This window comes from Xiphophorus couchianus, chromosome 9, assembly GCF_001444195.1.
Source record: "Xiphophorus couchianus chromosome 9, X_couchianus-1.0, whole genome shotgun sequence".
Lineage (NCBI taxonomy): Eukaryota > Metazoa > Chordata > Actinopteri > Cyprinodontiformes > Poeciliidae > Xiphophorus > Xiphophorus couchianus.
In genome coordinates, this window is record NC_040236.1 from 16,518,349 (window position 1) to 16,532,313 (window position 13,965).

General features: G+C 44.8%; 1 long non-coding RNA gene across 1 annotated transcript; it reads left to right on the forward strand.

Annotated features, from left to right (window-relative positions):
• The first annotated feature begins 3,870 nt into the window (after window positions 1-3,870).
• On the forward strand, window positions 3,871-10,688 carry LOC114151375 (uncharacterized). Its single transcript, XR_003596927.1, has 3 exons — window positions 3,871-4,040; window positions 4,351-4,353; window positions 10,678-10,688. It is a non-coding gene; the product is annotated as an uncharacterized LOC114151375 (long non-coding RNA).
• Window positions 10,689-13,965: the final 3,277 nt, after the last annotated feature.

Consider the following 13,965-nt stretch of genomic DNA (forward strand, 5'->3'; position numbering starts at 1 on the left):
GGCGGTTAGTCAGATCACCTTGTTCCTGTAAACTTTGATGTTATGTTACCCCCACTCCGCACACATAAAAACTCCCACCATACCTATGATCTACTTTGTGCAAACGGCTCTCTGCTTTCATTTGTTTCATCTTAACCTACATGACATACATGACTGCGTTAGCTATGTCAGTGCAGCTTTTGTCCCTGACCCCGTTGAAGAAGGTCATTCGAGTGATTGTTGAGGTTGACGTCTGCTGGAATGATTCTTTTTCCTTAACTTACAGCTGAGCTGCTAACCACTTTTTACAGGAAGCTCAGCCTCAGAGTAGGTGGAGGATGTTGCTTCTTTGCTCGCAACTGCAGTGAAAGTTTTGAATGGTGTGACATGACAAGCTAACAGTAGCAATATATGCAAACTCTGAGAAACTGAAGTATTATGTAGCTTCCCACAGGCACTTCTCACTCTCACCATATTGAAGAAATAGCAATTCTGAATGTGCACCCTGAAGATCTGAACTGTGCCGCTGTAGCAAGTGTGTAAATATTTTTATATTTCACCCCAAATCCATCCTCATTATCAATGTATATTTGCTTTTCTTGGTTTTTGCACAGTGGAACAGTTGGTAGCACTGTTGCCTTGCAGCAAGAAGGTCCAGGGTTCGATCCAGGGTCTTTCTGCTTGGAGTTTGCATGTTCTGCCTGTGCATGTGTGGGTTCTCTCTGGGTACTCCGGCTTCCTCCCACAGTCCAAAAACATGATTGTTAGGTTAATTGGTCTCTCTAAATTCTCCCTAAGTGTGAGTGTGTGCATGGTTGTGTGTCCTGTCTATTTCTGTGTTGCCCTGCGACAAACTGGCGACCTGTCCAGGGTGACCCCGCCTCTCGCCCGGAACGTAGCTGGAGATAGACACCAGCAACCCTCCCAATCAAACTAGGGACAAGGGTGTACAGAAAATGGATGGATGGATGGTTTTCAAATTGTATTTTATTTTGGTGGAGAAGCTTTTATTTTCTTGTTTCCTGTTTCCGCGTCATATCCTGTGTTGTGTTTGTGCTGCCCTCCTCAGTTTACTCCAAACAGCGCTGGGGAGAGGTAAGTGTAACTGTTTTATATTTAATTCCCACATTAGTGACATTTATTGAGTTTACCTTGCCAACATGGTTATTTTTGTTCTTTTGATTGGTTAAGGTGTGTGTGGGAGAGCCAGAGCCCAAGAGCTGCTGTGCTGAAAATATTCTTGTTTTAAACAGAATAAATCTGCCCTACTGCTGCAATAAACCCCAGGGTCCTCGTCTGCTGGTTCCTTTTGCTCATTACACACAACGCAGAGTGCATACAACAGATGAGTCAGATAAGGGCGGCTGCAGTGGTGCCGTGACCCGGATCCACACTGCTTCGGACAAGTTCGTCGTGGTTCGTGAAGAGCGGGTCAAGCTGGTCACCTCAGGTTGCTTGTTACATTAACACATCTATACAGACTGAATAGTATGACAGAGTTGAAACTGAAATAGCATTTTGCTCCAGCATCAAAAAAATAAATATTTTATATATTTGTTTTTATGTAAAGAGCTGTTAAAAAAAACTGAAAATGACTTATGTTAAAAATAAGGCAGAGGATAAATGTTTGTTGAGTGGTGTCAACTTCTCTGTGGGGAGAGGGAGAATGATTGAGGCTTTGCCTTTTACCCCAGTTCGAAACACTAATGATGCAGGCTCTCCAGCCTTTTGTTCTACAGCTGAGAATGTATCTTCTAGTATTGTGCATGATGGCCGTCATAGATGGCCATGGAGTGTCTGTCTATCCTGGAAAGGTTGAAATCATTACAAATATGACAAAGGCTGACCTAATGGAGGATGATGGATGCACGCCTTCAGTCAAGAGAATAAAGTCTTGGTATGGTATTTTATTACCAACATTTCACTCCGAGCTGTTCATCTGTGGCCAAGCCACTGTTTGCTCTAACTGCTGGATAGAAGAGGAAGGGTAAAACCAAAACAACAACAAATGCATGTTCTTACAGAAAACAGACCATCTGACTGGACAGAGGAATGCAAAACAGTCGTTTTGAGTCTTAAAGAAAAGCTGTTGAATTGTGTTGTTCTTGCACACCTAGATTTCTCACAGCCTCTGATTTTGTCTATTAATGCTTCACTGGACAGACATGGAGCTGTCTTGTCTCAAGTACCAGCAGGAGAAGAGAAGGCTTGCCCCATCGCATTTGCCAGCAAGACGCTGAGTAACTCTCAAAAGAAATACCTGACTCACAGGCTTGAATTTTTATACTTTGAAATGGAGTATATGTGAGGAGTTCAGTCATTGGTTAAGAGGTCAAACATTCACAGTGTGGACCAATAACAATCCACTCACCTACATCATGACAAAGCCAAAACTTGATGCTTGTGAGCAGCGTTGGGTTGTGAAGCTTCTCTTCCCTTCTCTTTTGATCTGAAACACATACCTGGGTCTAAGAACACAGTGGCTGACACACTCAGTAGGGAACTATTTGCAACAACTGTCAGTCATAGGATCATTACTGAGGGCTACTCTCATCTCCTTATTGAAGCTGATAGTATTAGCCAAGGTGGGGTCCAAGATGCTTTTCACCTAAAGGTCCAAAGCCAAAAAGTGAAGAAACCATCTTGTGTCGGTCTAGAACCCCATTGTAGTTTGCAACCTTACCAGTGTGACGCAGTCAAGGCTCTTCTGGAGATGCATGACCAGTAGGATTTGGTTACTGAGACTTGTGCAGTAGCACTAATTCAGTCTGTCCAAGATTTGGGCATACCAGGGCAAGATTTGCTCCCTATGTTCACTTTGGATGAATTGCAACATGCCCAAAAGCTTGACCCTGATGTTTCCAAAATCTTGCCATTCATTATCCGAGAGAGGCGTTCATCCAGACGTGAAAGAGCAGGACTCCGTATAGGAGCTATGGTGATCTTTAAACAGTGGGAGAGGCTCAAGATTTAAAATGGGATCCTCTATAGAGTCAGTCGAGATCCCCTCAGCAAACAGAAAAGACATCAGTTTGTTCTTCCTGATAACCTCAAGGACAGAGCCTTGCAAGGCATTCATGACATGGCTGGACATGAAGGGCAGCCACGGACACTTCACCTGGCAAGACAGATTTTTTTGGCCAAAGATGGATACTGATGTGAAGGAGTATATCAAGTGTTGCCAGAGGTGCATTCTTGTCAAAACACCAGAACCTTGTGCTCGAGCCCCTCTTAAAAGCATAAGAACCTTTGCCCCAATGGAGTTGGTGTGTTTAGACTTCTGGAGCACGGAAGATAACAAGCAAAACTCAGTGGACGTGCTTGCCCTGACTGACCATTTCACAAAGCTAGCCCATGCATTTCCATGCACCAATCAAACAGCAAAGCAGGTTGCTAAAAAGTTGTGGGACCGCGTATTTTGTGTGTATGGATTTCCTGAACGGATCCATTTGGATCAGGGAGCAAACTTTGAAAGTGAGCTTATTGCTGAATTGCTTCGACTGGCGGGAGTATCAAAGTCTCACACCACTGCGTACCATCCCATGGCACAGAATTGTGAATTGTATGGTATAAATGGCATCATATTGATCTGAGAAGGGCAGAGGCCTGATCAACCGTATGTTCCTTCGAAACCTGTTTTGTAGGTGGCTCTCAAGCTGAGTGCTATTCTTGGTTATGGCAACCCTGTGCTAAATTTTTGTCAAATTTGTCAGTTTTCATGTATTGGGATTGTAAAATTTAAACTGACTTGGATTTTGGTGAAATATAGGAGGGGTGGATGTAGCAAGTGTGTAAAAATGTTTATATTTCACCCCTAGTCCATTCTCATTGTCAATGTATATTTGTTTTTCTTGGTTTTCAAATTGCATTTTATTTTGGTGAAGCTTTTATTTTCTTGTTTCCTGTTTCCGCATCATATCGCGTGTGTTCGCGCTGTCCTCAGTTCGCGCCAAGCTGCGCTGGGGACAGGTAAGTGTACGGAGCTGTCTTCTGTTTATGTATTAAAATATTCAAAATGTCCTAAAAAGTATGTTTGCTAAACTCACAAGTTGTTATATATTGTCCTCTAACTGTTTTATGTTTAGTGCAGCACTGTATTGGGTATTTAATTCCCACGTTAGTAACATTTATTGAGTTTACCGTGCCAACATGGTTATTTTTGTTCTTTTGATTGGTTAAGGTGTGCGTGGGAAAGCCAGAGCCCAAGAACTGCTGTGCTGAAAATATTCTTGTTTTAAACAGGTATGTGAGTTGCTTCAAAATGTTATCTGGATGTTAGATTAAGGTATTTAATATATTTTCATATTATAATGGAAAATTCTTTTTGTTATTAATTTAATTTGAACTATAAAACTTGTAACTAATGGGCAGATTGTTTTTGTTTGGGTTTTATTTGAATTGTTTTGACATTTTACTTTATTATTTATGAATCTCTGAGAGAATTTTGGTTGGTTTTAACACATTCCTGTATGAGTTTGCGCTGGGGAGAGGTGTGTGTGGGAGAGCCAGAGCCCAAGAACTGCTGTGCTGAAAATATTCTTGTTTTAAACAGAATAAACCTGCCCTACTGCTGCAATACACCCCAGGGTCCTCGTCTGCTGGTTCCTTTTGCCCATTACACACAACACAGAGTGCATACAACAGATGAGTCAGATGAGGGCGGCTACACTACCTTGCATACAAACATCAGCTGTGTTTGTATTTGTCACAGATCTGAGCCATCTTGGTCCACTTTTGAGAATTCACTACTAAGAACAGCATTTACTGGTCAAATCATCTTCCCGTTTAGAAAAATGAGTAAGATTTCCTGTTTTTGTGATGTTTAGTAATATTTGGTCACCAGGCCATTTTCATACTCAGAAGGAAAACTGGAACAAACGAACATGTTGAAAAGCTGTCAAAATGTTTCCTAAAAAATGACCTACTATGATTAAACAATGACAAAATAAATGTACTTGCGGATGACACATTGGCTGACTTAATTTTAGAAGTAATTATGGTCTATTATGGTATATTAAGACAAGCAGCATCCTGGTTGCTTGTCTTAATATACAAGCAAGAGGAAAATGTAATCTTGAAGTCACATCATCTTTAACAGGCTATTTTCATTAGAAAAGGGAAGTTAAATTTTACATCTCCTCCTCTTGTTTCTCACTTTAAGCTACTGTGACAGCAGAACTGTGAATCATAACTAGATACAACTAAAACAGTTTGAATTGTGTCTGAACGTGTGAAATGACATCCTTACTAATTCGTCAGTTCTAAGAATTTGAAACGTGTTGATGTAAATAAGACGTGGCTTCTGCTTTTGCAAAACAAAGTTTCTGTTCACAGCATTGACTGGTTTCAATGACCTCAGACAGTGTTTCATACTCTTTAGCAGTTTAAAAGCTATAAGGTGTAAGTGGTTTTTAATTTAGCGCTTTACCTGGTAAGCCGTCTTACTGTACGATGGGTTCGTACTTAATACTCCAGACTATTCCTACTTTCAATTTAACAGAAGTATTGCCCACTCCAGCTGCATGACCACAGTTCAGCTTTATTAAGTTGTCAATATATGAAACCAAGACTTTTTCAGGTTCAGACCAAGACAAAAGGCTCTACCACTTGATACATTCAAACTACACATTTGATAATGATTACAGAAACTCTCCTTAGAGAGCAAAACAACCTGAAGAAACTCAGTGCAGTCAACTCATTAATTTGCAGACAAAAGAGCACCTATATAGAGAATGTACTAATCAAATATCTCTTGACTCATATGTAGAGGGCCTTCCAAAGTGCTGATCCCTCTTTAGCTTTTTCTCATGTTACAACCTCCAACTTTAACGTATTTATAGGTATATTTTGAGCAACAAAAACAAAGTAATTTATGATCGTAAAGTGGAAAAAAAAGAAAAATGGGTGGCCATTTGCCTTTTTATTAAGGAGTACCTTTCATCTGGCCACGCTACGGTACAGGCTTGATTAGTCTGTTGCTGCAGAGATGGTTGTCCTTCTGGAAACTTTTCCTCCCACCACAGAGGAACGCTGGAGCTCTGACACATAAAATCCAATCAAATTAATTTTCTACATTTGGACTTAATTTCAGCTATAGAAACATCTGACGGACGATCGGTGAAAATAGATCAATTTTGGACTTCATGGTAAAGGCTGCGAATACTTTCATAAATGTGATTTCTGGGTTGTCCACTTTGATTACATTTACAAAACACTCAAAAAGTGTTTTTTCATCTTCATAATGATGTATTTGGACGTAGAATTAATAATTAAATGCAATTTGGAAAATGGCTGTAGCATAAAATGTGGAAAGAGTGAATGTTCAGTAAAAGTGAATAAACAACATGAATACCAGATGATAAAATACTAGAGAAGTAATTTAACCATGTACTTCACAAATCTGGCTCTTAAGAAATGCTAAAGGAGTATAATTTGGGAGGACACAAACCTCAGGAAGAAGGTGAATTGATCAGTGGAAATAAATCTGACTTAAATGCAAGGTTGTAAGAGTGATGGAAAAGCAACATTGCAAATCACCCTGAAAATACCATCTGCTCTGTAAAGTGTTAGGGTGGCAGCGTACCTTGGGATTGCTTTTTCCTCATTAGGCACAAATGAAATGGTCAGAGATGATAGGAGTCTTGATTGAGCTCAAGGGAATGACATAACATTACAGGTTTCAAAAGAGCTTAGACTGAAATGAAGGTTCACCATCTAGCTGACTTACACCTGGGTATAGGGTGTCGATCTGAAGGCAGTACAAGGACCAGATTTCTTAATCTGCAAGATTTTATCAAGTTTTCCTTTTTGTTGTTCCTTCACCTAAAATACCTCCCTAAAAAACATGAGTTGGCACATTTTGTGGCAAACTTCTGACCCATGTGAAACTCTCAGGAGGCAACAATGAAAGCTTAACAAGTTGGACACAATGTTTCAGAGTGACTCTAAGTCCGAGGTGTTTAACTCTGGCTGGTGTTTCACTGTGAGAAAGACTGGTGAGCAGTACGGCTACCTTGGAGAGAATTGTCGGAATAGAAATTAATAATTGGACTTTACTGTTTAGAGGTTAAGGGAAGAAAGAGCCGAGTCCAGGAAGTGTCGATTGGTGTGGTGAGCTGAATCCTGGAGCCATGTCACCGAGGAAGGTTCTGGTGAAGGACCAGAGAGCAGCCAGGTAAGAGTTTGGAGGTTCCAGGAAAAAATAAGACCTGCCACTTGCTGCTGCTCCTGAAGCAAAGTTGTCCAGAGCGTTATTGCATGAATAGATCAGAAGAGAAGTCTCACATTCTGGGCAAAAGCAAGAAAAGATATCTTAGAGAGTACTTTGTTACTGTTCAGAAGTGGGACACTGCATTAAGTTGATACTTAAATGCTGGATTAACATTTTAAGCTGCTCAAATTGCCAAACCAGCGTTTAATTTTCAGCTGATTGGGTTTGATGGGTAGCAGGAGTGTGTGGGAGCACAATGCTCAAGGCCCAGACTCTGGGGAACTTGCAGGTCAGTGGGAAAAAAAACACCACAAAGGCACAACAAACCCAGATCCCTGATAAATTAAAGTTTGTTAATATTGTGACAAAAAGGACAAAAAATATTTTTAAAAAATCCACTGGTACAATTATATTTACAAAGCAGTTTATGTACCATAGGTGGTGCTCTTGACCTTTCTTAAGATTATAAAACAAGGAACATTTGAATTTGAATATCAAACTCCATACTCTGTACACAACCAGTTCTTTGGTAAATGGTAAATATAGCCAGAGTGGAAAGTATAGTCTGTGGTGGACCTTCTTCCAAATAGTGTGCAAAGAAATAATGGGTTCCTGGGAAGTGATCCACAGTAGAAACAGCGTTGTTAGGAGTATTGAGGTGAGAGGTTGTGGGGAAAGTTTAACTGGAAACTCACTATCATCTCAATTGTCTTGAGCGGGTTAAGCGCCAGCCGGTCCTAACCACACCAATGAACCAGCAGAAGCTTCTACTGCCTGTGTGGAGACTCGTCATCATTCTGAATCAGACTATTAGCAGTGGAATCATATGCAAATTTCAAGAGTTTCAGAGACAGTGTAGTCATTTGTTGTCATTTCATGGTGTGTTTCCAGAATGATTAATGCCTTACATCAGAAAATTTTAATTAGTCCATGCTTTTTAAAAAAAATAAAATAAAATTATAATAAACAGTAATGTTTCACTGTGCTCAAGAATCCAATTAGAGCAAAGGACATTGTCATTTTAAAGGAAGATCTAGCAAAATGATCTTTGACCCACGAACACTGCAGCTTTCTGCACACGAGTTTTGTTTTTGTCTTGGTTTTACATCATATAGTCGTGTCTTACTCATTATCTTTTCAGATCTTTGTCATAAGAAAGCTGTTTATCATGTTGTTGGGGACTTCTGGACATGAGGCTAAGTGGGGGTCTGTTCTTGTGCATGTGAATAGGGTTTTTTTTTCTGTCAGAGTACCTTAATGGTGACAAACAGCTCTTTAAAAAAATGTTCACGTCCTTAATATTTGTCAAATTCAAAATAAACACTGCCTTGAAGCCCTTCATAAATAAAAAGACAACAATAATATGTTTGAATCAAAATCTTTCATGAATATGTTAATAAATTGTCATTCACAGAGCAGTGTTGAGATAAGGCTGCCATGATACCAGACCTTTAACACTTTTATGAATTGCAGCTAAGGTCTTTTTTTTTTTTTCTCTCCACCCCATTTTTTTCCTTGCAAGTTTCCTTGAAAGTTCATACAATATATACAGTATATACTGTATATATATGCAATTTATATTAAGTCATTTTTAGCAGTCTATTTCTATTATATTATAATTTGATGTTAGTTATGAAACATTACATTTACATTTGGTTCATTATATTTTTGATTGGTAAAAAGTTATCTATCAAAGAAAACCCCTCTCACTTCATCAAGTCATTCAGTGGCTAAACACACATAGACAGTGGATAGTCTATTGTATGGTGTTAACTCTGCAGCTGTCTCTCATACTGAACATGCATGTGGTGGCAGTGGAGAAAAGAACACCCTTCTTTTTCCAGCATTTTTACCCCTTATTTACAAAAATAGCTCAAGCTCATACGTTGAAAAGTTACTGCTTGGTTCAGATCTGAAGTACTGCCATGAAAATCTGCCATTTATTGGGTCATTACAGCCCCTTAATACGTTTTGGTTTATACAATACTATTGCAGCTGTAGTTGTATGCTACAGCTGCAATAGTAGCAGTAGGTTAAAAATTTAACCTATTTCTAAATCTCAAGTCCTTTGAAGCCTCTATCGGGTTTTCTTCCAGAATCTACTTCGTATTTAGCTCTAACCATCTTTCCATCATGGCCAGTTTACCCTGTTGAAGAAAAGCAACTGCAAAGCTTGAAGCTGCCACCTCTATGTCTTTCCATTGGCATGTTGTGATTAGACTGATGCGCCATTTCGCTTTTCGATGTGAGTTGTTCAAACTTACGATATTGTTTTACAAGCTAGTCCTGCTTTAAACCTCTCCAAAATGCTGCACCTGATGGGTCTGGTGTGTTCCTTGATCTTCTTGATGCTGTTTGTTCACTGCCAATCCTCTGAGGATCTAATCTATTTATGCTGAGAATAAATTGCACAAAGTCAAACTCTGTTTGTCAGTTAGATGGGTGCGCTAGATTTTATGTAGTGCAAATAAATAAAATCTCCAAATTAATGAAAGCAATAATTTTATTTGTTAAAAATCTTGATGTTTTGAATTATTTTGCTTCACACACACCACTTAGCACTGATCTATTTAGATGAAGTACCAGCAAAATCCAATGAGGCTTATGGCTGTAAAGTGGCAAAATATAAAAAAATTCAAGGTTCACAAGGGCTTTAGTAAAGAAATGCATGCATTATAGATTAATGACTGATGTCCTGCTGTGTATTGCAATGAATAAGCTATTGTAACCTATGCAGACAGCAGGTATTACTTTAAATAGGCACATTTCTGGTAAGACTACAAGATTTCAGTTTACTGCAGCCCATGCCCTTGACATCCTGGAGAAAAAGAGTCCGCCTCCCAGTCCCACCTGCCACCACAGTTCTCACTATATAATTTGCACCTTGTCCATTGGTTGTGGGGTTCGACTGCCATGTTGGGCAACGGTTAAACTGTGGGGGGAAAATGTTTGGCCTATCGACTGTCATTTGTTTGCGTAGGCCTGAGAGCACCAGTACCACACCACTAGCACGTTACCCTAACCACTCTGCTGCACAACCCAACTGTAAAAATAGATAGGAAAAGATCGCCCTAGATATGCACGCACATTCACGTGCAGACACATATAAGACGTAAGATGAGCACACGTTCAGGTGTTGGTGTGTGGCCTTTGTGGGGGGCAACCTCACTCAGGGAAAAGAAATGAGACAAAGAGATATGAAACCACAAATAGTACATTTAACTGTCATTTAGTGAGCATCAATCCAGCAAACTTCTTTTTTGTTCAGCGTTGCGACTGTTTACATACTGACCCTCTTTGACCTCTCCTTCAATAGTGAAGCTGCAGTTATTGCTCACCTCCACCAGGTGGCATTAGATTCTTGAAGAAGTCAAAATGCTCATTTCCCCCACAGTATCTGACAGGCCTGCTTTATTTTATAAAATAAATTCAGCTTGCTAAATGTGAAATATTGCATATTTGAAAGCTACTACAACACAAAAAAATAGGTTAAAATGTTGTATTTTCCCAATTGTATAGTTTTTTGTAAAAGTATAAAGTGACAAAGGATCAAGAGAAGCCTTTCCCATTGAAACCACACTGTTTATGTCATGATCTGTGTTTTTCCTTGTTTATTTAGAGTTTTCTGTGTCGTTAAGTCTCTTCGTTGTCCTGTCCTCCCCTTGATTGTTCCCAGGTGTGTCTCGTCTCTGTGATTACCCTCCCGTGTATTTAACTCCACCTGTGTTCCTTGTTCGTCGTCGGGTCCTCGTCAATGTCTAGCCTTGTTGTCGTCAATGTTAGCTTCTGTGTCGTCAGTGTTTCCATGTGCCTGCTGCTCGTTGTTTGGATTAAGTTTTCTCATTAAATCTTCATATTCATCATACCTGGGTCCGCTGCATCTGCCTCACCACCCTTCACCACACCGCTTCCTGACAGTAGGACCCGACCAGACCGAACGGTGAGGCACGCTATTTTTACTTTTCATCATGGACCCAGTGGAGTTAAAGGAGCTGACGGAAACGATCAGCGAGTATGAGGAGGCTATGGCCAAGCCGTACGCTGCCGGCCGACGCCTCGGTTTCGCCATCCGCTTGGGACTGTTGCTGGACTACTGGGTTCCTCGTTTTCCGCACCCGGGGTTGGTGGAGTTGCAGAGGGAGGCAGAGTGGGAGCGTAAGGCGGCCCTAGCCGTCATGGCTGGCGAACCTCTGCCTCCCAAGCCGCACAGTTTCTCCGCCAGCCCAGATCCCGCTCCAGTTCCGGGACCAGCAACTCCAGCCAGCGTTCCAGCCGGCGCCCCCGAGGCCGTTTCAGCCGGCGCACTCCAGGCCGAATCAGCCGGCGTTCCGGTCGGCGCACCCCCGGCCGAATCAGCCGGCGCACCAGCCGGCGCACCCGAGGCCGAATCAGCCGGCGCACCAGCCGGCGCACCCGAGGCCGAATCAGCCGGCGCACCAGCCGGCGCACCCGAGGCCGAATAAGCCGGCGCACCAGCCGGCGCACCCGAGGCCGAATCAGCCGGCGCACCAGCCGGCGCACCCGAGGCCGAATCAGCCGGCGTTCCTGCCGGCGCACCCGAGGCCGAATCAGCCGGCGTTCCTGCCGGCGCACCCGAGGCCGAATCAGCCGGCGTTCCTGCCGGCGCACCCGAGGCCCAGACCCCCTGCGTTCCACCCGAGACCCAGACCCCCTGCGTTCCACCCGAGACCCCCTGCGTTCCACCCGAGACCCCCTGCGTTCCGACCGAGACTCCCAGCGTTCCGACCGAGACTCCCAGCGTTCCGACCGAGACTCCCAGCGTTCCGACCGAGACTCCCAGCGTTCCTACCGAGACTCCCTGCGTTCCGACTCAGACTCCCAGCGTTCCACCCGAGACCCTGACCTCCAGCGTTCCACCCGAGACCCTGACCTCCAGCGTTCCACCCGAGACCCTGACCTCCAGCGTTCCACCCGAGACCCTGACCTCCAGCGTTCCACCCGAGACTCTGACCTCCAGCGTTCCACCCGAGACTCTGACCTCCTGTGTTCCTCCAGAGACCCTGACCCTCTGCGTTCCCTCCGAGACCCTGACCCTCTGCGTTCCCTCCGAGACCCTGACCCCCGAGACCTTGACTCCCGAGACCCCGAGGACCAAGACCCCCTGCGTTCCTCACAAGACTCCCAGTGTTCCGACTCAGACCCCCGGCGTTCCCACCGAGACCCCCTGTGCTCCACCAGAGACCCTGCCTCGGGGGGCTCATCATCGCCACCTCCCGGGCCGCGGACAGCCGCTGGACCGCCTCCTGGGGTCCCGCCTCTGTGGTTCCCGCCTTCAGCGCCGCGGACGGCCGCCGGACCGCCTCCGTGGTTTCCGCCTCCAGCGCCGCGGACGGCCGCCGGACCGCCTCCGTGGTTCCCGCCTCCAGCGCCGCGGACGGCCGCCGGACCGCCTCCGTGGTTCCCGCCTCCAGCGCCGCGGACGACCGCCGGACCGCCTCCGTGGTTCCCGCCTCCAGCGCCGCGGACGGCCGCCGGACCGCCTCCGTGGTTCCCGCCTCCAGCGCCGCGGACGGCCGCCGGACCGCCTCCGTGGTTCCCGCCTCCAGCGCCGCGGACGACCGCCGGACCGCCTCCGTAGTTCCCGCTGCCACGGACGACCGCCGGACCGCCTCTGTGGTTCCCGCCTCCAGCGCCGCGGACGGCCGCCGGACCGCCTCTGTGGTTCCCGCCTCCAGCGCCGCGGACGGCCGCCGGACCGCCTCCGTGGTTCCCGCCTCCAGCGCCGCGGACGGCCGCCGGACCGCCTCCGTGGTTCCCGCCTCCAGCGCTGCGGACGGCCGCCGGACCGCCTCCGTGGTTCCCGCCTCCAGCGCTGCGGACGGCCGCCGGACCGCCTCCGTGGTTCCCGCCTCCAGCGCTGCGGACGGCCGCCGGACCGCCTCCGTGGTTCCCGCCTCCAGCGCTGCGGACGGCCGCCAGACCACCTCCGTGGTTCCCGCCGCCGCGGACGACCGCCGGACCACCTCCGTGGTTCCCGCCTCCTTTGCCTCCGCCCACCCTGTGGGTAGTTTTTTGTTGTTTTTGGACTCTTGGCCCTTCTTGTTTTTCCGCCCACGATGGTGGGTTGTTTTTTTTTTTTTTTTTTTTTTGTTGGTTTGGACTCTGGCCCGCCGTCCGGCACCCCTCCGCCCACCCTTGCTGGGTTTTTTGGTTGTTTTTTTTTTCTTGGGCGTCTGGTAGCCGCCCTTGAGGGGGGGGTACTGTCATGATCTGTGTTTTTCCTTGTTTATTTAGAGTTTTCTGTGTCGTTAAGTCTCTTCGTTGTCCTGTCCTCCCCTTGATTGTTCCCAGGTGTGTCTCGTCTCTGTGATTACCCTCCCGTGTATTTAACTCCACCTGTGTTCCTTGTTCGTCGTCGGGTCCTCGTCAATGTCTAGCCTTGTTGTCGTCAATGTTAGCTTCTGTGTCGTCAGTGTTTCCATGTGCCTGCTGCTCGTTGTTTGGATTAAGTTTTCTCATTAAATCTTCATATTCATCATACCTGGGTCCGCTGCATCTGCCTCACCACCCTTCACCACACCGCTTCCTGACAGTTTACAGTTTAGAAACTGGGCAATAAACTATGATTAACCAAGGTTTATGTTTAAATGTCATTTTTATAGTTTATACTAATTTTGATGAGAGCCTAGGAGAGAATAATACTAATAAAGTAAAACAAAGGTTGCTGTAAATCTATGAAAACAAATACTTACAATAAGGGTTTGCCTGATCACAAAGCCTTCAGCGTTCACACACTGTAAACCACTGTAAACCAA